This window comes from Acanthopagrus latus, chromosome 4, assembly GCF_904848185.1.
Source record: "Acanthopagrus latus isolate v.2019 chromosome 4, fAcaLat1.1, whole genome shotgun sequence".
Classification (NCBI taxonomy): Eukaryota; Metazoa; Chordata; class Actinopteri; order Spariformes; family Sparidae; genus Acanthopagrus; species Acanthopagrus latus.
The window spans coordinates 34,610,520-34,634,359 of record NC_051042.1 but is presented as its reverse complement, the minus strand read 5'-3'; the positions used below and the strand labels follow the sequence as shown (position 1 = coordinate 34,634,359).

General features: G+C 44.3%; 1 long non-coding RNA gene across 2 annotated transcripts; it reads right to left on the bottom strand.

The window, feature by feature from the left end:
• LOC119017589 lies at positions 1-2,470 on the bottom strand. Of its 2 annotated transcripts, XR_005074485.1 has the most exons (3): positions 2,452-2,470; positions 1,351-1,482; positions 1-214 (listed from the first exon to the last, which is right to left on the bottom strand). It is a non-coding gene; the product is annotated as an uncharacterized LOC119017589 (long non-coding RNA). The 2 variants fall into 2 exon arrangements; XR_005074484.1 differs by lacking the exon at positions 2,452-2,470 and having other exon boundaries at positions 1,351-1,502.
• Between the last annotated feature and the right edge of the window lie 21,370 nt (positions 2,471-23,840).

Sequence of the window (23,840 nt, the reverse complement as noted above, 5' to 3'; positions counted from 1 at the left end):
CATATTTATCAATGTAATTTATTCATTCTAAGTGGAGCCCCTGATGTGTTTTTCACATCAACACATCCATCATGCTGCTGAAGAACGCACAAGAAAGAAAATACAATATAAAGAGCTCAGCGAACACACACGGCTGCAGCTCCTCCTCGTCTCAGTTCCCCCAAAGTGACCTCCAAAATAAAAAGGATGCCGCTCGTCAGCCGCACGGGTCGCCCTGACGAGAAGAAAGACACATTAGAAAAAGCTTTGGCGGCATTTATGGAGGCAGAAATATGAGAGGGGAAGAAGAGGTCGTACTGCGAAAAGAGTATTTTTAATTCTGCAAAGAAACTGGGAACCATTTTAAAAAACGTGTCTCTAAGAATTCACTGAGGTTGAATTGAATTGGTTATTATAGCTCGTTACTTTAGTTTCAGTTCAGTCGTTTAAAAATGTTTTAGTTGTTTTAATTCTTCTGTATTTGTCAGATTCAGAATGACACTTTGTGAATGCAGCTGACTCAGTTCATGTAACATCCCAGTCTCAGTGAACATAATGCACAAAGACTAACACTAAAATCATTTCCTGTATTTTTTGACTCTTCTGCTCGTGTTGATTATTGTGGCAACAAAGGAGGAAGTCAGCAGCAAGTCCACAGAGAGACGTCAGGACTTCGTCTCAGGAGGCCGCTGTGGTGTCCGATGTGGAAGTAAAGGATGTAAAGGAATATCTGTGTCAGACCGTCGGTCAACCAGCTGCCAGGCTGGAAATACAAGCAACAAATCAGCTCAACCAAAATAATAATTCACAGCCAGGACGCGGCGCTCATTCTCCCACCGACGTTACTTCTGATTAAATCAGCTGCTGGTTTCAAGAATGACAAAGTGCAGAGACGCCACTGGCAGAGACTTTAGCCCCGCCCACACAGAGAGGAAGTCATGAGGTTGGGTACACGCGCGCACACACACACACACCCAGCAGAGTGTTTGTGGACGGACAGAGAATACAGCTGTACGAGCAGACTCTGGATCAGCTCTTTTCAACACGCTCATGTGACGCTGCTGGATGAAGACGAACAGAAGGAGACGCTCGTTGACCCTGCAGACACAACAGAGCCTGAACAACAGAGTCTGACTCCCTCTATTCTGCTTCATAAATCACTCAGAACGCTCCTCTGATTAGTTGAGCTGTTGTTGGAGCTCGTGTGAACAAACAAACGTGTCATCGATGGGATGAAACTAGAGTTTTAATTAAAGAGCCGAGTCCATCACCTGACCCGCTGTAACATCTGATACAGAACTGCATTTACGTCCAAATGAATGTTGCTCATGTACACTAAAGTCATTTTGGCGATTGAGGCAGCGAACATACCTGGAAGTGAGGGCTCAGGTGAAGCGTGTCTGTATCGCCTCCACAGCTCTCCTCCTCCTCCTCCTGCTGCTGCCTCCACCAGCTCGTGTCTCAGCCACCTCTCCTGCACCGTCCTTCACTGTGCTGTTTGAGCTGCGAGCAGCCGGGGAGGCAAATTAACAATCAGGCCAAATACTCTCAGGTGTGTCATCCTTCCTGCAGACCACTGCACCCTCGCTCCACCTGCAGCTGCTGTCGAACCACACCCACACCACCACACACTGACACAGCAAATCCTCAAAGACTGATGACAACTGACACTTTATCTCCAAACACATTAAACTGGAGACTGCAGCTTCAGTCTAAGCACATGTTGTATTGTACATCATTTTTGCTAACTTGAACCGAAGCTGGCAGCAGAATCTGAACCAAGCGGCTCTATGTGATGAGAGTGAGAACGTGGTTTGGCAGCAGATGGTTAGCTTAGCAGCTAGCGTTGCTCTCTCTCTGCATCTCAGCTTAGCAGCACTGAGGACACACAGGTGTTCGTGATGACGGCGACACAAAGGAGCAACAACTTTCAACTGCTTGAGCGCTCGATCGAGGTTAATATAAAAAAAATCGAAGTTGTTTAATCGTATTGAAATGAAGGTTGTTAATCTGAATTTGAATTTGAATTCTGAATTTGATACAACCATCAGTCACCATTCATCGACTTTGATCGCTCGTCCCGACCCAGACCTTCAGTCTACAACAAGTCAGTGCTGCAGAGTTCATGAGGGTCTACAGGAGACTCGCTGGAACAGATCCGTCCTCGGGAGTCTGCTGGGCTCCAACAGAGGACTGAAAGTGAGACAGGAACAGTCTCTTCCTCCCAGCACCACACGTTTATATCTGGTTAGTTTATCTGTAATAGAAACAAGTTAAGCTATTAGCTGACGCTGCTGTCAGCTAACTTCTCAGTGAACTCTGCAGGAAAGTGAATCCAGCTGTTCTTCTGATGCGCTCTCTGGTACCGACGAACAGCCGATCCTCCAGGAGACTCTTATTATTTCACTCCTGCTCTTTGACTGAATGCTCGCTCTGCCGAGGTAACCTCAGCTGCTGGTCGTTTCCACATACCTCCTCTGTTTTTCCCTTTCTCTGAGCGTCCTCATTCAGACCACAGACCGTTGATTACAGAATTACATCTGTTCAGAAACACTCATTTCCACTGGCCGGTTGCCATGGAGCCACGGCGGCCTCCCAGCAGCAGAGAGTCGGCCTCATTACCGTTGTTTTCTGAGCGAGGGCTTCGAGTGTGTGCGTATGAACGCCTGATGTTATGAGAATAAAAAACGGGGATCTTCACTTGAAAATTGAAATAATACTCGAGCCATGCAAGAAGTCCTTGAACGCGTCCTCCTGCTGCTGTGTTTATTCAACCCGCCTTGTTTTCTTCCTTCTGTTTTCCTGCTCTTCATTTCCCTCCTCTCTTTGTTGGCGTTGTCAGTCGCTGTGTTGTTGTTTTTTTATTTTTTTAATGAATTACCTCTCGACGCCGCAATGCTGATTACAATGCATGTCTGAGCACCTGTAAATCAGTTCTGGCATGAGAGCAACGTGAGCGAAATCCAATTTTTGAGCGAGGACAGACAGCTATTACTTTAATGGATCTCGGTGTGCGAGCAGTCAAAGAATCAAGGTGACTGAGTCGGAGTGAAGGATGATGGGAGCGCAGAAACAAAGTGGAAGTAAGATAATCAAAGACTGCTGCAGAATTACTCCACTCTAAATTATCTTATTAACATTTTACTGAATATATTTCCAGGATTTATATTCTCTAATAATCTGAGAGAACATGAAAAGATCTGAGCTGCTGTTGTAAAGTTCTCGACTGGACTTCTTAATGATCTCATGTTTGATTAATGTTTTTATGGCAGTGTGTTGGATCAGTGTTCATCTGTCTCGTTGTAGCAGTGAAGACAGTTTTAATTTAAATCTGACAGTCGGACTGAGCTGCAGGACGCCGGGCCCGACTGGGGTGAGAGTTTTAGTGACGGTGACGGATCTGAGGCGACGTTTCCGAACATTTATGGAACTTCACGGTAAAAACAGCGACGCAGCATTCAGCTAAACAACTGATGGAGCTGAAGACTTGATTTGAAACAGAGAAACAGCCAAAGTAATCCACGTCTGTGGATGCCCTGAGATCCCAATCTGATTTAAAATGAGACGAGAGGCTGTTCATGTCCGATGTTGAACAGGAAGTCAGCGATGAGCTCTGTAGATTCACTAACGTAGTTAAATCATCAGTGTTTACATCGGTTCCCTTTAAACCTCATTATCGTTGTACAGTTTTGTCACTGCAGAAAATGCAGTCGATCACCTTTTGACTGTCAGTTTGGGGGTTTAAAGGGGAAAACTATGGAAAGAGGAGGTGGACGCAGTTACACACGGGAGGCAAGGATAAAGGGGAACAAAAGGTGAGCTTTAATTTAAAGCTGATGGCGACAAAAAACACCCAAGGAACATGGAAAAAACAATCAAGGACAAAAACCAAAGTAGCAACGCAACAGCAAAACAAAGTAGCAAAATAAAACAGTTCAACAAAGTGCAAAGAAAAAGACAAAGTACAAATCAAACATGGATTTCTCAAAACCAATACATATCAAACAGGAAGAGCATGGACAACCAAAGACAGAATACAAACAATGACCAGACAGGGAGTGAAAGGAACACAGAAACTAAATACACAGACACTAATGACACGATGAGGAACAGGTGAGGAGAGAGGAGGGAGGATGCCAGGTGAGGTAACGAGGGGGAGGAGCCCATGAGAAAACATGAAGGGAACAAACAACAGACAGAGGGAGCCAGAGGGGAGAACATAGGAGAAACTTAAAGGACAAAACATAGGACACAACAAGACATGATATAAAGACATGAATCAAATACAAAAAACCAAAAACCAGATACAAGAACAAACACAAACAGGAGTCATGACATTGACCTGTGCTGTGGTGGCTGTTGTTGCTGTTTGAGGAAACAGAAATGACCCAGTCGTCGTCGTCCCAACAGCAGCTCCAGGTTGAACATGTCCGTAGTCTGCTGCCACTTTAAATAACGTCTGTAAAGTAAGCTGTTTGAGTTACATCGGTACATTCGTAACTGAACTTACTGAAGTAAAATATTGTGATTTTTAATCCAAACCACTGTTTTTCTCAAGCTAACCGAACTGCGAGCGCAGTATTACGTGTCTTTGGTAAAAGGATCAGCTGTTATCAGCACGTCAGACGTAGAAGATAAATGATATAAGATGGAAACAGATGGACCTTCAGAGGAACACTCTCTGTTTTTATACTGTGAGGAAACAACATGTGGACTATCGACGCCTCAGTATAATAAATCATTAACCGCAGCAGTAGACCAGCTAACTCACAGTCATGATGCTACAAATGTCCTGTAAATCTTCCTCCTGGCAGGCGGAGCTGGAGCCACATTAGAGACAGTTCAGACTAAACTTAGAGGGCAGTTTCCTCTATTTCTGTCCCGCCCCGAGTGAGTGACAGTCGAGGTATCCGTAACACCCCGATGCACAGCCACCCGGGTAGTAACGTTTCTCCAAAAGCAGCCGGTCAGCCACGAAAATAGACTTCAGTGTCCCGAAACACAAAGATACTCTGCGTCACATTAACGGTCTCTCTGGAGCCACTGAGGCACTCGATCTCTCTCAAAAACTCTCAGCTTCTTATCAGCATCTGTTATTTAATTATAAAACACCCACTATTTGATTAGCGCTTGTTTTTTTCCACTATAATGAGAAAATTGAGCAGTGTGAATAAGCGAGGACCGAACAGCAGACGAGCCGCATCATTAATCTCCGTCCAGTTACGTTCCTGCTTCAGAGGCGAGCGGCTGCAGCGAGCTCGCAGGAACATTCGTGAGCTCCCGACTTGTTTCCCACGCTCCTCCCCTCCATTCACATTATATCACACAATAAGTAAATGTATGAAACACCTGCTGGGACACAGAAGGAGCAGAGTGGTGTTTATTAACGCTCTGCTCTCCGTCTCTCTCAGCAGGAACGAGGTGTTTGGGATCTCACGGTGGGGGTCAAGAGAGGGTCAGCGGATGATTCAACTCTCTGACGTTTGTCATCACCGTTGGCCAGAGAGAAAGAGGAGGGAGGGATGGAGGGAGGGATGGAGGGCCCGAGCTGATCCGAGCCTCTGCTGCAGAGGCCCAATCTGAAAAACCCCGGAGCAGCCTTCTCATTTAGGGAGACTTTGAAGGGGAGACTGCCTGGAAATGGCTCCAGCTTTGATGCAAAGCTCTGTGGATTTGTGTCAAATTGGACCTCGGTGATGCGACTCCTCGCAGGCGTCCACGTTAGGGAAGGAGAGCTCTCACACACACACACACACACACACACACACACACACACACACACACACACACACTGCTCTATCTTATCCGATGCTCTAATGAGTGAATGTGGTTCATCCTCGTCTGCAGCGCCGTGTAGTCTGGATGGGCCTCTGAGGAGAGGAGACGGAGCCGGGCCGACGCTCAGGGAGGAGATATAAAAGCAGAGCTCGCTGAGGTCGTATGGCACTTTAACTGAGGCACACACACACACACACACACACACACAGAGTTGTAGCATTATGATGGCATGTCCTATTAGCTCAGCTGTGGGGGAAGTGTCTCTCTCTCTCTCTAAAGGGCCTCGGCTCCCAGAGGAGAGAAAAAATGCTTCACTCGTTCACAACAGAGGAGAGAGAGAGAGAGAGAGCGGGGGGGGTCACAGAGAGGAAATGGTTTGAAATTGAAGCAGCCTTCATTGAGACATCAGGAGGAAGAGGAAGTGTGAAGCAGCTCGCTGAGAGCAACATGTCAGAAGAACAGAAGTCTCTCTCTGTTAATGTTATTACATGTGATTCAATCCAGCTTTATTTAACGGGTCAAAACAAAAACATGTCGGCGAAGCATCACGTCCATTTCTCATGTAAAGGAAAGTTACTGTAATTCTCTACTTCTAAAACTCCAGAGCGCATTTGGTTTGTGTTTGTGTTGTCAGAATGTGTTTCAGGAGTTGGACTGTGTTTTAGCAACATGAGCAGAACTCGCCCTGTGTTGCAGTAATCTATTACTTTCAGCAGTGGCAGAGTCAGAACGCATTTGCAGTGATTTTTTTCCTGTGGTTCAGTATCCAGTACTGTGTTACCACCTGAAACTACGTGTCCATGATGTATTTCTTTATTTGGAAGTGGAATTTAATGTGCTGTCGAAAATGTGTGCAGAGTCTTTTTCCTTCAAAGTGGCGTCTGAGTTTATTATGCTTGCACATTTCATAATGTCAAGTCGTATTTCTGCATTTATTCCAATGAAAGTAACACACATTGGGGTCATCATCTTAGAAGTAACTTGCCCAGCGCTGGTTTCCACACAGCGTTTTGTTGCACCGACAGCCGCTGGGGGCAGAACCGGCCCGTCCACTCGGCCTCCTGCTGCAGGACCAACAACTACAGCCGGCCAACAACCAACGTGAATATGAGTCTTAATAAACTGATGATGTCTGTGTTTCGCATGAGGACATTTTATTGGTGGAGTAAAACAAACAAACAATTTGTCTCATGAGTTTTATTCAAAGTGAAGCAGGAGAAGGAACTGCTGATCCTTCTTTTGATTCTGATGATCAGAACTCAAAGCTCATTTCTGTGTTTGATTTAGAAAACGTGAGCTTCCTGGTACATAATGTAAAGGTACAGATCAAATACCAATAACAGGCCAGATCTGAGATAAAAAAATTAAGGTATAAATGAAATGATAAGGACTGAAGCTCTGATAGGATCACACAGACCGACTGAAAGTAAGCCTGACATGAAAACGCGTCTATTACTCAGTGTTCCTCCACGAGTTCACCAAGGACTCTGAACGAGCTCTGCTCTTGAATGGGGAAAGAAATATTGGGGGGATAAAATCCAGACTGTCTTCACATCATACGGAGCCATTTTCTGACCTTGAGTGTGGTCAGGAGGTCAGAGCGAGTCCTCCACAGTCCGACAAAACCCTATAATTTAATCAGTCTGTGTGAGAAAGTGGAGGAATGACAGACAGTGGGACTGGGTGGAGGGATGGAGAGATGAAGGGCTCTTCGTTCATCCAATTTCCTCGCCCCCCTGCTTTATACGCCTTCTCACTTATTACTGCACCCATCAAGAGCGTTATATAAACACATCAGCCGGCCCGTCCAAGGAGACGGCGATGATACGGAGCGGTGAGTCACTCCGGCGGAGGCATCTATCACTCAGAGTGCGATCTGACATCAGCTGTCAGACGAGCTGCAGGAACCTTGACTTGTGCGTGACTCTGCAGGAAGTAATCCTAATAACATTTAACAACCGTTCAGACATTGTAGGAAATATGCCATCATACTTCGAGTCAGATGAGGAGAGAGACGTCAGTTTCATCCTGAACATGAACATGTTTCGGTTGGCAGCAGGAGGAAACTGCCCTCTTAAATCTGTCCGTATTGTTCCTGTTAGTATCAGTTAATATCAGCGTGAACATGTGACGACACTCTTCAGCAACACCTGCTCCCCAGATTTAGAAATGCCAGCACACATCTGCCTGATCTCCAGTTACTGAGACATTTTCTGACCTTCTGGCCTTTTATGTTTCTCATCTTTTCTGGTTCTGGTCCAGACCGACTAGATACTGTTTATACTGTATATACCAGCTTGGCAGTGACTCGGGAGGTGAAGAGAGGTCAACAGGAAAACAGTGGAGGAAAGGTTTGAAGAGGATTCAAAAGAGCTTCTCTGTTCGTGTCTCCTCGTGATATTTCTGCCAATAAATATTTGGTAAAACTTCTTAAAATGTCATCATGTTTATTTCTGGTCTTGTCTTTCTGGTCGGGGAAGCTGCTCTCCGGAAAAGAAAACGGCTTTTCGTTCATCGTGTTCTGAAGTGTTGGTGTCTGCAAGACTCAGAAATCTACGGCAGTTACTGTGCGTTCACACACTGTCGAAATCATCGGAAAAACATTTTTCTGACTGAGAAAATTCACGTGAATTTTCCCTCAAGTCTCAACAATAACTTGGAAAGTCAGACAAGATGTCGGTACTCGTGTTAAAACGCTGAGACGCGGTAGAGGAAAGCAAACATTTAATCATAGTCGTCTCGTTTCTTTTGCTCTTCCTTATCAATAAAATACTAAAACCATCTGTCTGATCTGTTTACATGGAGTTATCAAATAAATTCACTTTCCACTGACTCCTAATGTGTCTTATTTTGAGTCTCTTCTTTCTTTACTCAGAACCAGGAGGAGTTCTGGTTCTGACCGCAGTCAAACAATTTCTGTAGAAAACTTTTTGTGTTACGAGCACAATGTGCAGTTAATGGAGCTGGACTGAGCGATGGAAAGCAAATGTAATGAAGCGAAAAAAAGAAATGTGAGAACTTTTTGATGTGATAACTGACGTTTGATCCACATCAGAACAGCAGGGCGACACTCCAGCAGGTCCTGATCCAGCAGAGTCCTCTCCGGATCAGAAACAGGGTCTCCAGTCTCCGCCGCCGCTGCCGGAGCGTTATCCCCCCGACGCTGCACGAAGACACTGACAGCCTCTTTCATCAGCTGACATTAGATCCTGCTTATGATGAAAGGCCAAAACTAGCACTGGCTGCCTTCGCTGAAAATAGCACAGCTCCAATTAGCCCACTGAACCCGCCCCCCCCTTCAGAACCACTCTGTCAGACAGAATGAGCTTTGATGCCAAGTTGGGACGCGGCCACATTCTGCTAATGGGAAAGCACGTGTCCCAAAAAAAAATAAAAAAAATGAAGACAAAAGGTCAGATACCACTGAGTGGAGCAGAGAGGTGGAGAATGTGTGAGCTCCGGCTCGGCAGCTCCGAAACACTAATAATGGATTCAATCTTAAATTACAGTAAAACAGGTGAGCAAAGGTTTCCAGGAAGGTGCCGAGTCACCAGCAGAGAGTACAGCACCTTAAATAATCCTCTGTGTGCAGATGATGTTACACTTGATTTCTCATCATGGTGCCGGTCTGCAGTGTTGTGATCCGAGAATAGTCAGATGGTCTCGCTGCCGGGAGGCCAGGCGGGGACGTCACCTCCAGCTCCAGCTGAGCAGATCCTGCCGGTCGGTCGTTTGGACTTTGTGTGACAGGCTGAGCATCACACATGCAGGTGACGGCCCCAGATAGCACAGGTGCTGCGGCCCAGATCAGGTCCACATCAGACACGTTCATAAGGACAGATGAGGGTGTCTGGAAAAGTTCTATTCAACTAAACAACTAAACAGCGATAAGTTAACCGCCAGCTGTCGACCCAGAAGTGACACAAACTGCTGCGCTCTGTTCAGCTAGCTTACAGCTAGCATCTGTGCAGCTGGTACATCAGAAACACTGTTGGCACAATGAGGAAATGTGGAAGAGATGTTAAAAAAGAACAAAAGAAACCAGATTCACTGTTTACAAGCCCCGAATAAAAAAAAAAAAGGAAGTGTGATTATCATATTTCTCACAATCTGATAACGACTTTTATCTGATGAAGCACATCGCATTTAAATCATAAATCAGACAATGATCTGTTAATTATTGTGCATGAAACGTCCTCAATGATTCTGGATATCAGTTAAGCAGCAGTTGCTATGGAACTCTACCAGTAGACGTCGCTATATCAACAGGATGTTAAAACTGAAACTGGAGCGTTTTTCATGGTCAGCAATGTTCCTGACACCATGAAGCTGCTGAGTTTAGGAAAACTCTCAGTGGCTTTAGGTTGAGAGACAAAACGAGGCGGAGAGTGAACGTCTGTCGTCGGGAGATTAAGAACAAGAAGAGCACAACTGTCGTCACATGTCTGATATTAAAACCACAGTTAGAATCTTATTTTTCCTGCCGTGCAGTTCATCACAATCGGATTGTTATCATCCGTGAAAAGACTCGGCTCTCTTCTGCAGGCGGCCGTTTAAAGATGAGATGAAAATAGAGCTCGTTCTGAGCTGGTCTGAGCGGGTCAGCGCTGAAATAACACCCCCTCATCACACAGCACATCTCCTCACGCCACAGCTCAGTCCAGTTCACAGCGAGTCATCACAGGCGCTAAATACCAAAAGATTGCACGCAAGGATAAAGATAGAAAAAAAAAGAAAAAAACTCCAAACAGAGGGAGAGTTTCAGTCTGCTGCACCACCAGCCGCTCGCTCATCATCATGGAATCATCGTGTCAGAGCTTCTTCACTTTCTTATGATTAAACAATTAATAGGTAGCGTTTACTCGAGGTTTCCTGCATCGTGGCTGAAGGTAAATATCACGTCACCTTTTTCAACATATGATCCATCTTTCTGTCTCTGGAACATTTTGATGTCCGTCCAACAAGTTTCAAAGAAAAACTTCAAAACACAGGTGACACTTGACAGGAAATACACAAAATGAAACCTAATAGTTTTGAGACGTCATGCTGCTGATAACGAGCGTGCAGACAACATAATTGAAGCTGGAAAAAAAAAAGTTTTTCCTTTGGAAAAATCGAAAACATGAGCTGTGTTTTAAAAAAGACAGAGAAAAGAAACCCCGCGGCAGCAGCAGCAGCACAGAGACAATCACTGTCATTTTGAGACGTCTGAGCTCAAAAACAAAAACGTCCTTCAGAGGAGAGAACGAGACACATCTCAGATCACTGACAGGACTCCAGATCTGTCAAAGATGTTGCAAAACTTTTTTTCTGAAGCTGTTTGTCGTCCTGTAATTGTCTGCCGGCCAGCTCGGTGTGTTAAAGGAAAGTAATCAGCGACTGGAGGACAAAACTGATACAAGACAACGAGCAGGAGAATACGGTTCTGAAGCTGAACGATCAAAACTTCAGCTCATCAGCTTCTCAATCTGTCAGCTGGGACGAGCAAATGATACGATTGTTCATTCGGATGGACCGACCTTCGGTGTGAACCTGGTGATATGTTCTGAGTGACAGTGTTTGTGGTCATCAAGGGCTCGAGTTGTGATTTTAGGGCAACATTCAATTGAACCGTGACGTTTGTTCAGGTTGGATTTTCTATTTCTCTCTCGTCACAATGCTGATTACACTCTGGTTAGGAAACGTCATGCTTTGACTTGAGATTCCCGCTTTGCTCAGCATGATGATGGATGGAGAGGCTCAGACTTGAAAAACAGCTGGTTTTGGTCGCCACAAAAAACACCTGAGACACTACAGAAGCTGCCGGTTACCATCAAGAAGCACGATTCATTTGGACTGTTGACGATGTTAGTGATCAACAGGACCGCACGCAGCCGGTAAACAAAAAGGACAAAGAAGAAGAAGAAGAAGAAGAAGAAGAAGAAGAAGAAGAAGTCAACTGAAGAGCATCGGTATCAGAACTGTATAAGTCGTAAACCAGGAGAGAGAACGAGCAGCTCACTCATAAATAAAAGTGAAATGGACACAAACACAAAAGGTAGATGAGTTTTTAAAGCTATGAAATGATAAGAATTAATTGATTATGAAGTTAACACTGATAATAAAAGTTATATTAACATTCCTGAAGATTTTCTCTGGCTCTGGTTTGCTGTGGACTCTGCTCAGGTCTGAGTCAGGTCTCGGCTCCTGGCTGAGTTCTTCATATTCATCAATATTCAGAGCACTGACATCCAACGCTGGAGCAACATTAATTTTTAATTTGAGTGATGATCCCCTGTAAGAGTATAATCTCTTCCAGGCTGAGGGCTGGAAAGATTTCTGAAACCAGCGCTGGAACTCAATCTGAGCGAGACGTTCCTGGCAGAGCCGGCTGAGAGCTGAATGCCCTGCGGACGACATCCAGGATATACCACATCATCGCTTCATGATGGCTGATGGATCCTCGAGTCACTGCGGGATGAAGGCCTGTGATTTAGACCGTCTGAAGGAGGAACTTTCTCCACTTTAAGGCTACCTTTCTCCGACTCCCGTCCATCACACTTCAGAGTCGAAGGTGTCTAAACTTGTTGCTTTTAGCTTCCAGGTTCACTGCAGAGAGTCTCTGTAGCTCCTCTGATGGATTTGTGTCTGTTCTCATTAATTGTTGGCAGCTCTCAAAGGGAAGTTCTTGAGCCCGTCGGGACTTTATAAATGTTTTCTGCGACTGGGCTTACCCAAGTTTTTCAGCTTGTGCAGATACTTTTATGTACTTGTTTAAAGAGGTCCAATTATAACTTTCCAGTTCCTTCTTTTATTTGGGGGTCCTAGTAGAAAAGGTTTACATAATTTAAATTTGAAAAAACTCATTATTTTATTCACATGGTGCATCGCTGCAGCGTCTCTTTACACACTGTGTCTGCAACTTGGATTTTAGCTCCAGAGTGAGACATCTCACCTCTGTTCAATCTTCAGGGTGAGTTGCACATGCCCATTACTCAACAGTCAGGATGTAGCCAATCAGAGGCAGAGTAGGGCGAGGTAGTGTGATCTAAAATAGCGGCACTACAGCAGTAGCACCCAACAGAAAAAGCTACCAGCAGCCTGACATCACTAGCAAAACATTAGCAGGGAAAAGCTAGCAGTGACCTCATCAAGTGACCAAGGTTGTTGTTTTTTTTAACCAGGTTCAGCAAATCAAAATTGAGCAAACAAAACCAGAGGCTGAAATATTTTGAGGAAAGTAAGTCACCACCAACAGCATTACAAATCTAACAGCTAACTGTGGCTAAGCTACCAGAGATTCAACAGAATAACACACAGCTGATTTATCATCAGCAAAGATAGTTACGTTACTGCAAGAGTGAGTAGCTGATTTCAGAAACAGTGATCAGCAGGATTATGATGTTCATTGTGAGTCTGTTTAACATGAAAATGAAAAGTAAACTCTATCAGTGAGGTCCAAGAATACAAAAACATTAAAAAAAAATTAAAATGCATTTTTGTGTGTGTGGATTCATAGATGACACCAATGTGAAGTCTGTGTGATTGTACTGTTTGTTTAACTAAAGCCAAAGCTTCACAAACACTGGATTTATTATGGCTGATATCTAAATTGGCTTTACATTTAATAACAATTCAAGATTTATAAAATAAAAAAATGACATTAACTTACATTTGTTTATTAGAACATTTGCAACTCGTATGTGTGAGCAGGAGGATTTACTGACAGAAATAAAACCTGTGCACAGAGAAACAGCTTTTCTGCATTTCTGTGTGTTAATTATTCATCAGCTCACACAAAAACAATACAGATTAATCTGCTGAAGCGTGTATCGGACTTTACAGACAGAGGATTAACTGATGGCTGCAATAACAGTCGTTAATCATCTTATATTAAAGTCTTCTGGGACAGTTAATTGTGATCTGTAATGTTGATTATTCTGTTAGTTTACTGAGCGTGTGTCCAGCACCGACACCAGATCTAAAGATTGTGATGGATATTGATGTTCCCCTGAGGATGAATCTCTACGAGCTCTCCTGTAGTGTGATTATGAGCTTAAACTGTCAAATCTGTACACATTTTAAGACCATGACCAGAAGGAATTACTGTACATTCAAACCTGTTCTGTTGACGATCTTTCCTTCACAGCCTCCAGTTGGGCTAAACTGTCGACTTGCACAAGAAACATGTCATGAGAATCTAAAATCTCAAATCGCTCTACAAAAAAATCACAGTTTGTGGTTTCCTTCCTGAGAAACCTGCATTAGAAGAACAACAGAGAAAGTGTGTCAGGCTGGTTGGATTTCTGCTGCAGCTGAACAGAGCAGATATAAGAAAATAAAGACAGGAGACGCTGATGCGGCTGAGGTGTATTTGTGTTTGTGAGGAAATCTTGGCTTCTCTGGCGCCTGGTTGCCAGTTTGAGCAGCTTTGGGAGGCCGAGGACTGTATCTACTGAGCGGCAGGCAGGTTTTAGATGGCTTTGTCACGTTTCAAGATGCATTTTTTAATCACAGCTTTGCGCGGTGCATCGCCTCGCCACCCTCAGCACAGAAAACACCGGGGTCAGCAAAGAGCGCTGGCTGCACGCTCTCCACGGGAAATTAGTTTTGACAGTGTTTTCTGCTGATTATAATGAGAACAAATTGAGCTTTAAGTGTGTTGGCTGATGATGGAGCACGCGGTCGCTAATGCTCGGCCCGGCGGGGTCAGTAAACAGCCTCACACAGACACGGAAGCGCAGGACAAACCCAATTAATGCAGCAACATAAGCGGTTAAATATGACATTTATACATACGGCAGCTTCACAAGAGCCCACACACACACACACACACACAGGATTAACTCATATCCCTCATCATTATGAATTCATGTGACCAAGTTTTAATTTTACTTGGACGTCGTGCATTTAAAACAAAGTGACGCTCTGCACACACCGCTAACTGCTCTGCACGCACCGCTAACTGCTCTGCACACAGCTAACTGCTCTGCACACACCGCTAACTGCTCTGCACGCACCGCTAACTGCTCTGCACACAGCTAACTGCTCTGCACACACCGCTAACTGCTCTGCACGCACCGCTAACTGCTCTGCACACAGCTAACTGCTCTGCACACAGCTAACTGCTCTGCATGCACCGCTGACTGCTCTGCACGCACCGCTAACTGCTCTGCACACAGCTAACTGCTCTGCACACAGCTAACTGCTCTGCACGCACCGCTGACTGCTCTGCACACCGCTAACTGCTCTGCATGCACCGCTGACTGCTCTGCACACCGCTAACTGCTCTGCACACAGCTAACTGCTCTGTACGCACCGCTAACTGCTCTGCACACAGCTAACTGCTCTGCACGCACCGCTAACTGCTCTGCACACAGCTAACTGCTCTGCACACAGCTAACTGCTCTGCACGCACCGCTGACTGCTCTGCACACCGCTAACTGCTCTGCATGCACCGCTGACTGCTCTGCACACCGCTAACTGCTCTGCACACAGCTAACTGCTCTGCACACAGCTAACTGCTCTGCACACAGCTAACTGCTCTGCACGCACCGCTGACTGCTCTGCTGCTTGACGCCCACTTGTCCTCAAGGACGCGACATCATCTAACATGAAGAGTGGATCACAGCAGAAGGACTCTCCTTCAAAGACCACAAAGGCCGGGTCCTTCAGAGGATGCAGACCCTGAATTGGGACTCAGCATGTATCACTCTGGACATGCACAGTTTTTTTATGCAAAATATTTGAGGAACACATGGTGGAACGAGACGGTTGTCAGCAGAAGAACCACAGCACTGCTCGTTTGTGTAAATGCCACAACAACAGCTTCTCTTTATCTACTGCAATAAGATAAGCTTTTTTTCTGCTTGAATTCATGAACTTTCAACATATTGTCATGTTTTAGCACCACAAATCTTCTCAGCAAGAAGGTCAGGGTGGGAGGACGAGGGCCCGGTCAGCAGGATGAAAAGATCGGCAGTGAAGTTTCTGCAAATCACGGATAAATTCATATAAATTCATGTTTCAACATTTATAAGTGTGACACGACTAGATATCTGAGAAGACCTGGGGACATTTTCCAGCTGTGCAACAATGACCAATGAACAATGTGCCGAGCCTAACCGGATCATAAAACTGAGCCTGCAGAGACACGTCTCCTTAATTTAACCAAGTAGTTTAAGAGCTCTGCCATTAACATGCGAACAGCTGTTAGCTTGTTAGCTAAAAGGTTAGCATTACAGTAACGCGCCAGTTTTTAGCGTGGAGGTTGCTAACCTGCTGGGTGGTGTTTCATCAGACAGTAGACTCACATATGAATGTGTCCAGTGGTAATCAGTGTTCATGCATGAGATACAGAAGATATGAGTCAGAGCAGCAGCTGGTGTTTGTCTGTTTTTCTGAGGACATTCCCACGCTGAGTCCAGAATGGATCCTGACCAGCAGGCAGAACCACGGACGAGCGCAGGCTGACGTGGGCTGGAAACTACAGCAACGACCTCCGACCTGCTTCTTCAGGACCGCACGGCTTTCCACATACAAGGAGATTTATCCAGACAGGAAGCAGATTACAGTAAACTGCACGTGGACGCGGTGAACAAGCTGCGGCTCACTTCTGGTTTTCTGTGCCGGAAGTGATTTCTGATTTTTCTCAGTCTTTTTGAAGCATTCAGAAGAAAACTACAGTCAGTCCCTGATGTGTGCAGCTGTTACAGTCATTAATCTACATTAATCCTGAGCTCATTTCTGACATTTGTCTGTAAACACAGAGCAACACATTTACTGACTCCATGACTTCAGCGCTGCTGCTAACATCATCAGCCTCATGGTAGCTTTAGGTTAAATACTGTATGCTGGCTAACATCCAGAGCTGCACACAGGTTGTTGAATGAAACATGAATGAGCATATTTATCCATCATCTTTTTTATTTCCTGTTTATTTATAGTTTGTATTAGTTTTCTTTTTTAAGCGTCTCATTGTTCAATTTCAGGTGAAGAAGCCATCAACAATATTTTTGTTATAGTTTTGTTGACAAATTAACGCAGAATGTTTGATAAATTAGTATTTGAATTATTGATTCATTTCAATTAATCGCTTTTCTAAAATAAATACCATGATGATTAATCTTCTGTAGATTTACTGAATTAAGTGATCGATTCAGCGCGACAGAAACTAAATATTTTCTCAGCACTTTGGTTGCTGCTATAAATCTGACTGAGCAGCTGAAAGAGAAAAGTCAACTGAGAAGTTTCTCACAACAATTCATCAAATTAAACCAGAGGAGGATGAGGATGAGGAGGAGCTGAGAAGCAGAGGAAGGAGAGGAAGACTGAACGTTTGAGAAATGTGGACGAGATGTTTCCCAATGCTCAGGTGACGTTATTAAAACGCTTGCGCTGTCGTCTGAGACGCGACATGACTGAGAGTCACTTCAGCAGCAATCTGGAACGTAATCAGGCCAATTTGTTACCTAAATGACTCGTGTCCCAGCGGAGAAGTGCTGGTCTGAAATCAGCTGTGTGATTTGTCATGCTGACAGGAACAAAGCTGAAGCAGCGGCGTCAAACAGCGAGGCTTGGCAGTGACTAAGCAAGAAATTACAACAACTTGTGACCTGTGTCGCAGCAGTCACACACACAGAGACACACAGCGTTCACACAGCCACCGCAAAGTTTTAAGTGTTATTAAAGAGCAGCAAAGTGTCCAAGAGGAGAGGAGGACCATCAGTCATCGTCACTATCGGCAGCCATGTTCCCAGAAGGGCCAGCCGGGCTGAGATTGTTTTGAGACGGGACGCAGGATGAGACAAGGAACCGGGCCGAGCTGGTTCTGTTCACACACAACAGACTCATGAAGACATAGTGACAATACATCTAATTAGGACATGCTCACAACATGTTAATTAAAGAAGTTACACTACTGCATAAAGTATGACATGAGCCAGCCCACACCCACACGTACGTTTCTGCACAGATGAGTTAAAACTGAACGTTTCTTTTTGTTGCAACTTTACGTTTGTTTAGAGTGAACTTTCTAGAAACATCACGGTTTGGATTAAAATACCTGTTTTGGCCACAGCGATCACAGACGGAGACGCTCCAGGTGTCTTTAATAAGATCCAGTGGTTTGACTCTGCAGCTTTGGTTTGCAGAAGCATTCACTGCTGGCATCATATCCTGGAGGAGGGACGGAGGAACAGGGAACTAAATAAACTCTTCTGATATAAGCTGACATTGTGTCTTTGAGCAGGGTTAGTCGGTGAACCACTGTACTCAACTTGCCAGGAAGTCACAGGAACCAACCTGACGTCACAGACTTTACTGACGTATCCTGTTAAATTGAAACTCTCGCCAAAAAGCAACCAAGGCTTTATTTGTGAATGTATATGAGTCAAACCTTCATGGCAGACAAAAAGTGTCGATCCCCGAGTGCGACCTAACAGGAAGGTTTGAAGAGCGGTCCACCATTACTGTCCTGCCTGTTAGGTCACACTTAGGGATCGACACTTTTTGTCTGCCATGACGGCGGCGCGCTGAAGATACAGCTGCTAACGTGAGCTGTTCAAAAACTTTCTTTTTAGTAACTCTGTGTACACAAACAATGTTCTCAGTGCTGGTGTTCATGTGTAGAGACCCTGGTGATGCTACCAGCAAAGTTTCATGTTGTGTTGAGATTTTGATGCTATTGTAAAAGTGCCCGTAGCACTCCCATTGAAAACTAGCTTGCCCGAAAACAAAACTACAGTTAATCTCAAAAGTGCCTCTTTCATCTTAATTATGTTTTTACACGAAGGTTTGACTCATATACATTCACATATAAAGCCTCGGTTGCATTTTGGCGAGAGTTTCACTTTAAGAGTTTGAGATGAGCCGCCTCATAATTAAAACACAAACTGGAGTAAACACAATCAGAAACATTCAGCTCTGGTAATAAAAGACACATGAGGTAGTGATTAGGAAATATAACGTATGTAGAATAGTGAAGGTGCTCAGATGATCGACGTCTTTCTAGTGACTTTGAAAGGAACCCTGGTAACACTATGAACTGTGGGTAATTCCCTCCTCGTTTGACAGCAGGAGAGTCCTGAAGTCCACGTCTGTGAGTCCCGTTAGCATCCAGCCGAGTACAAGCTCGGGACACAAGAACAAACCAACGTCACGACTAGCTTGGGGTTTAAAACGTTCTCATTCTCAAACCAGTGACATGATTTATGGTACGTTACTTTTCTATGAACAAAATTTATCTCCAGTGAGGAAATTGAACAGATATTAGAGCTGCCGATGCGAGCAGCAGTCTGCAGGCAGAACCGAACAACAAGCGAGAAGAAGTCGTAGCAGGAGAAAACAGGAGCGGTCCAGTCAGTCCACCTGAGTGATGTTTGCCTTCCAGAGCACAGCTTCATCATTCTGTCAACCATGTCACCCATCAGCGTGTGTGTGTGTGTGTGTGTGTGTGTGTGTGTGTGTGGGAAGTTTGAGTCTGACGGAGGCGCTTCATCATTTATCATTCTTATCCAAACAACAGAAAAGGGGAAGTCAACACACCTGCTTTGTTGGACCTCAGCTCAGAGCGTCTGACAGATAAACGGTGACATCAACCTCCTCCGTCTCGGGTCCAGACCGGAGTTCGGCCCGGAGAGAGCGAGTCAACACTCACAAGTTCACACGAACATATAAAGTTTGGTCACAGAGATTTTTGTCACGTCTAAATAAAGTTGCTTCATTAATCCAGCACTGTACACAGACGGCAGCAGCTAAATAAAGTGGCCACGGCCGATAAACTTTACAGCCTTCTGCTTCGTTTCCTGTGTTAAGTGCAACTATTTTAATGAGGGCAAAGATAAAAATCATATGAATAACTCTGTTAAGATTGCTGGAGCGACACTTTCAAATCCCAATTAATTATCAGTTCAAATACTGTGAAACCTTTCTGTAATATTCCTGTCAGACGTGAGACTGGAATCATCTGAGTGAGTGTCTGCTCGCTGTAGTGACACGTTCTGTTTGCAGTAGATGCTGTTTGAGAGAACGACTGAACTGAGCTGAGTCAGACAGCTTCCAGTTTAAAAATCATAACTCCGTCACTTTCCAGGATGTTTGTTGGGTCAGGATCTCAATCACGACACATTATAACAGCATCCATATGATTATAAACTGTCAGCGGGTTTAGATTGACAGGACACCTGTGAAACACCTTGAAAACACACCGACGTCATCATCTAAACGTGTGCCAGCAGCGCCAGGTTTCTGTGAAAATGACCAACAGCAGAGAATTGAGATGAGGTGACGTCACAAAAACAGGATCACTGACGAAACCCACCTCTGTGTGTGTGTGTGTGTGTGTGTGTGTGTGTGTGTGGAGGTTGTCGGGCTCAGTCACAACTCCTCTCCTGCCAAGTCTTTTCCCCGCAGTGCAACTTTTTAAGTTAATAATATAACAGCTCATATAATCTGATGCGAGATGAGCGGCTGATGAGGTACGAAATGAAAAATTTAAAAATTCATTCATTCACTGGTGCAGAATTAACAGTAAAGTGCAGCCTCATCGTCTTTTCTTAACGGCAGGATTTCTGGCTGCTCAGCACTCACAAACACAGGAAGTGTGACTGCAGCGGCGAACGAGACGCAAATGTTCAAATGTTCTGAGGCTGCAACACGAAGACGAGGAGAGAAGCGAGAAGATGATGTTTCTGTTCACTGTCAGGAGGGAAAGCTTTGAAGAACAGATGGAGAACATGTTAACTGATGGAACTACTGAACCTCAGCGTGACGTCACAGTGACATAATAACTGATCCAACGTTCATATTCTGACCGAGTTCTGGTGCCGATTAGTTGGGCTCTGCTCTTTCTACAGATGAAGCTCATTAGTTCATGTGTTTCTTGTTTCCAGATCTTATACTTCCAGCGTTTGATGGCGATGTTTGCTCCGCGAGCTCAGGACCTTTGGACTGCTGGGAGAAAGAGGTCTTCAGGACCGGAGCTAGCTGTTAGCATGCTAACTCCAGTACTCTGCTGGAAAAACCAGCATAGACCAGCATATGTTGTGTTTCGGTGCTGGTCTATGCTGGTTTTTCCAGTAGGGTAGATATCTCTACAAAACATAAGATGGATGTCACAATACACAATATGAATACACAATATAGATGGACCTCAAAACTGTTATTATGTTGTTTCTTCACATGCTAAACTTATACATTTATGTATATTTAGATGCAAATACACACTTTGACTTCAGTAAAGTATTTTTTTCACTGGTATTTTTGTGAGAGTGCATCTTGGTGTGACACTGGTAAAGTGGGGGGCCAGGCTCCTCTGGAGGAGCACAGTCGGCTGTAATGGATCCAACCTGCCTCCTCTGATGGACGTTAGGAGGATTAAATGGCGTGAGAGACGGGACGAGACGTGTCAGCTTTGATCCTGAACGACACGATGTCACTGAGTCACGACACAGAAACAGAAACACACGGAGGATGAAGAAGACACTGAATATTCCCGAGCAGACATTTTCTTCTTTACAGGCTCAAATGCACACGGCACATCGAGAAAACCCAACAAACACAGACCAGGTCCAATGTGTGTTCGATGGCTTTCTGTCTGTAAATACGAACGAATCAACTCATTGATTTTATTCATGATTACAAAACAGTGTTTTTATGTTTTACTACAATAACTTAAAGTCTCTTCTTATCAACAGCAGCATTTAAAGTCCAGTTGAAACAACATTTATTAAAGAGAGGACAGAGGTCAGACACCGACACCCAAACAATAAAACAGTAGATAATCCAGATGTGTGGGCTCGGTGTAACTCCAGCTACAGTTTATTAAAGTGCACTTCATAATGTGTCGCTTCAGTCTCTTGTTACTGAGCCACAGAGACAGACCGACAGCACGCAGTGAGACGGAGCGAAGGTCATCACACTCATTAGTCTTCCTCGCTCGGCTCTCTGCGGCACAACAGTTCAGAGATCCGGAACACGAGTCCGGTTCAACTCGACTGTTCTGACGCTGTCGTCAGTAGTAACCAGACAAGTCGCCACTGATCCAGAGTCTGTACTTCCTCCAAATCACAAAGGAGAAAACTTTGGAAAAGTCATTCTCTCTTCCGTCTACTGGAACGTGAACGTTATAAAGACCAAAATGTTTAAAAATAATTCTTATTTTACTTATTTCATTTAAAGGTGCTGTTTGTCTGAACATTCGATTGTTGAGTCTCATTCTAAACTCGTCAAATAATGATGCTCTGGGACGATGGCCGACACGTCCTGCACTCTCACAGCCTCGTTGTTTACTGAGGTGGGAATGACACTTCTTATAAATAAGTTCAAATAGTTTTTCTTTCAAATCATTTTACTTTCCTGTTTAACTTCCCCTAAATCCTTCTCACTGGAACTTTAATGTAAAGAGGGACAACATCATCAGCGCTCCTCTCTCAGAGGAAGTTTAATGAAGGAAAAAAAAAGCAGCTCATTGATTCAGAGAGACGGATCAGGACAACAAGAGTCCATCACTGAAGCTTCTTCGTGCTTCTGAGCTTTCAGTGTTTGACTTGACTTATTCAAACCCAAACACACGAGTGAGCACGCTCACAGTCCACTGCACCGAGTCCTGAGTCCTGTCGCTGTTACATTATTTGATGTCATAACACGGCGCTGGGTTTGTTCGCCAGCAGTCAAACACACAGAGACCGGAGGGCTGATGGGAGGAGGAGGAGGAGGAGGAGGAGGAGGAGGACAGCGGGTGGTGCAGGGATGAAATACAACTCCTCAAGGAGTTTTGGAAAGAGACTCATTCATCTGTTACCTCCCTCTCCACTGTTACTCCAGCACTGTCAGTGAGTGAGCAGCTCATCTGCCAGCGACCCCCAAACCAACATTATATGAAATGAAATAATAAATAAAATCAACTGAAGACTGAAGCTGCACAGGGACAAATAAGAGTCAACACAAAATAAATGCTGTCAGAGAAAAACTTGGATTTTATTCACTTCAAATCCTTCAGTTTGAACATGTTTGAATCATTTCAATACACGACTTCAGACAGAGGACGAGGATCTCCAGTTTCAGCTCCGATCTGACCTCTGATCAGTCTGACGAGTCTTCAAAGCGTTCTGTCCACAGCCGTGAACAGCAGAGTTTGAAAGGCCTCAGCTGATTGGTCCTCAGCTGCAGAGAAACAGGAGCAGCGATGAGAAACAGCAGAAGAAACAAACACAACATGAACACAAACACATTAGTGATTTGTGCCGTCACATTAACAACAATTATTCAAGCAGCCAAAGTTTCAAAATGACTTGAAGCTTTTAGAATCTTTGAAAGTTGTTACTGATCGACCCTCAAAGATAAAGTTCACTCACTTTGTACAGAAGCTTTTTCTTTGTGTGCATGTTAACCAGCTGCTGAGGATTATTATCAGCTGTGTTCAACAACCACCAGGCTCGTTTGTTATGTGAAGTTATGTGCTAGATTAAAGTTTCAGTCTGTAGATTAAAGGTTCAGTCTGTAGTTTAAAGCTTCGGTCTTTAACAAACAAAATAATCAAACTCTCTTTGTTTTCATGATGAACAAACTGCATAAACAGACTGACCTTAAAGGGCACAACAATTTAACACTGTTTGACTTTGTTTGTATGTGGCGGACCCTGCCACCTGTATAGCTTGAGATAGTGTTCTGGGACCTTATTGTCCTCTGAGAACAGCTTGTTTATTCATTTATGGAACAACGTTTGTATAATTACTCATGAATGTTTGTTAATATTAACATTCTCGGTTTGGATTTCTTCTCCAGAGCCAAACCAAACACTGCTCCTTTAAATTAACAATAATAACAAACATTTGATACTTTAATTCAAAACATACATATAAAAGTACATAAGTATAAAAGTACAAATGTGTGTGTGTGTGTGTGTGTGTGTGTGTGTGTGTGTGTGTGTGTGTGTGTGTGTGTATACATACAGTCAGGTCTATTAGACACAGGTGTACCTGATGCGCACGGTCCAGTTCGTCCCTTTTTTCAGGGCCGCAAGGCCGTGCACCCTTGAACATCTCCTCATCGACAGCGAATACACAATATATACATAAATGATAACATATACGTACATATTTAAC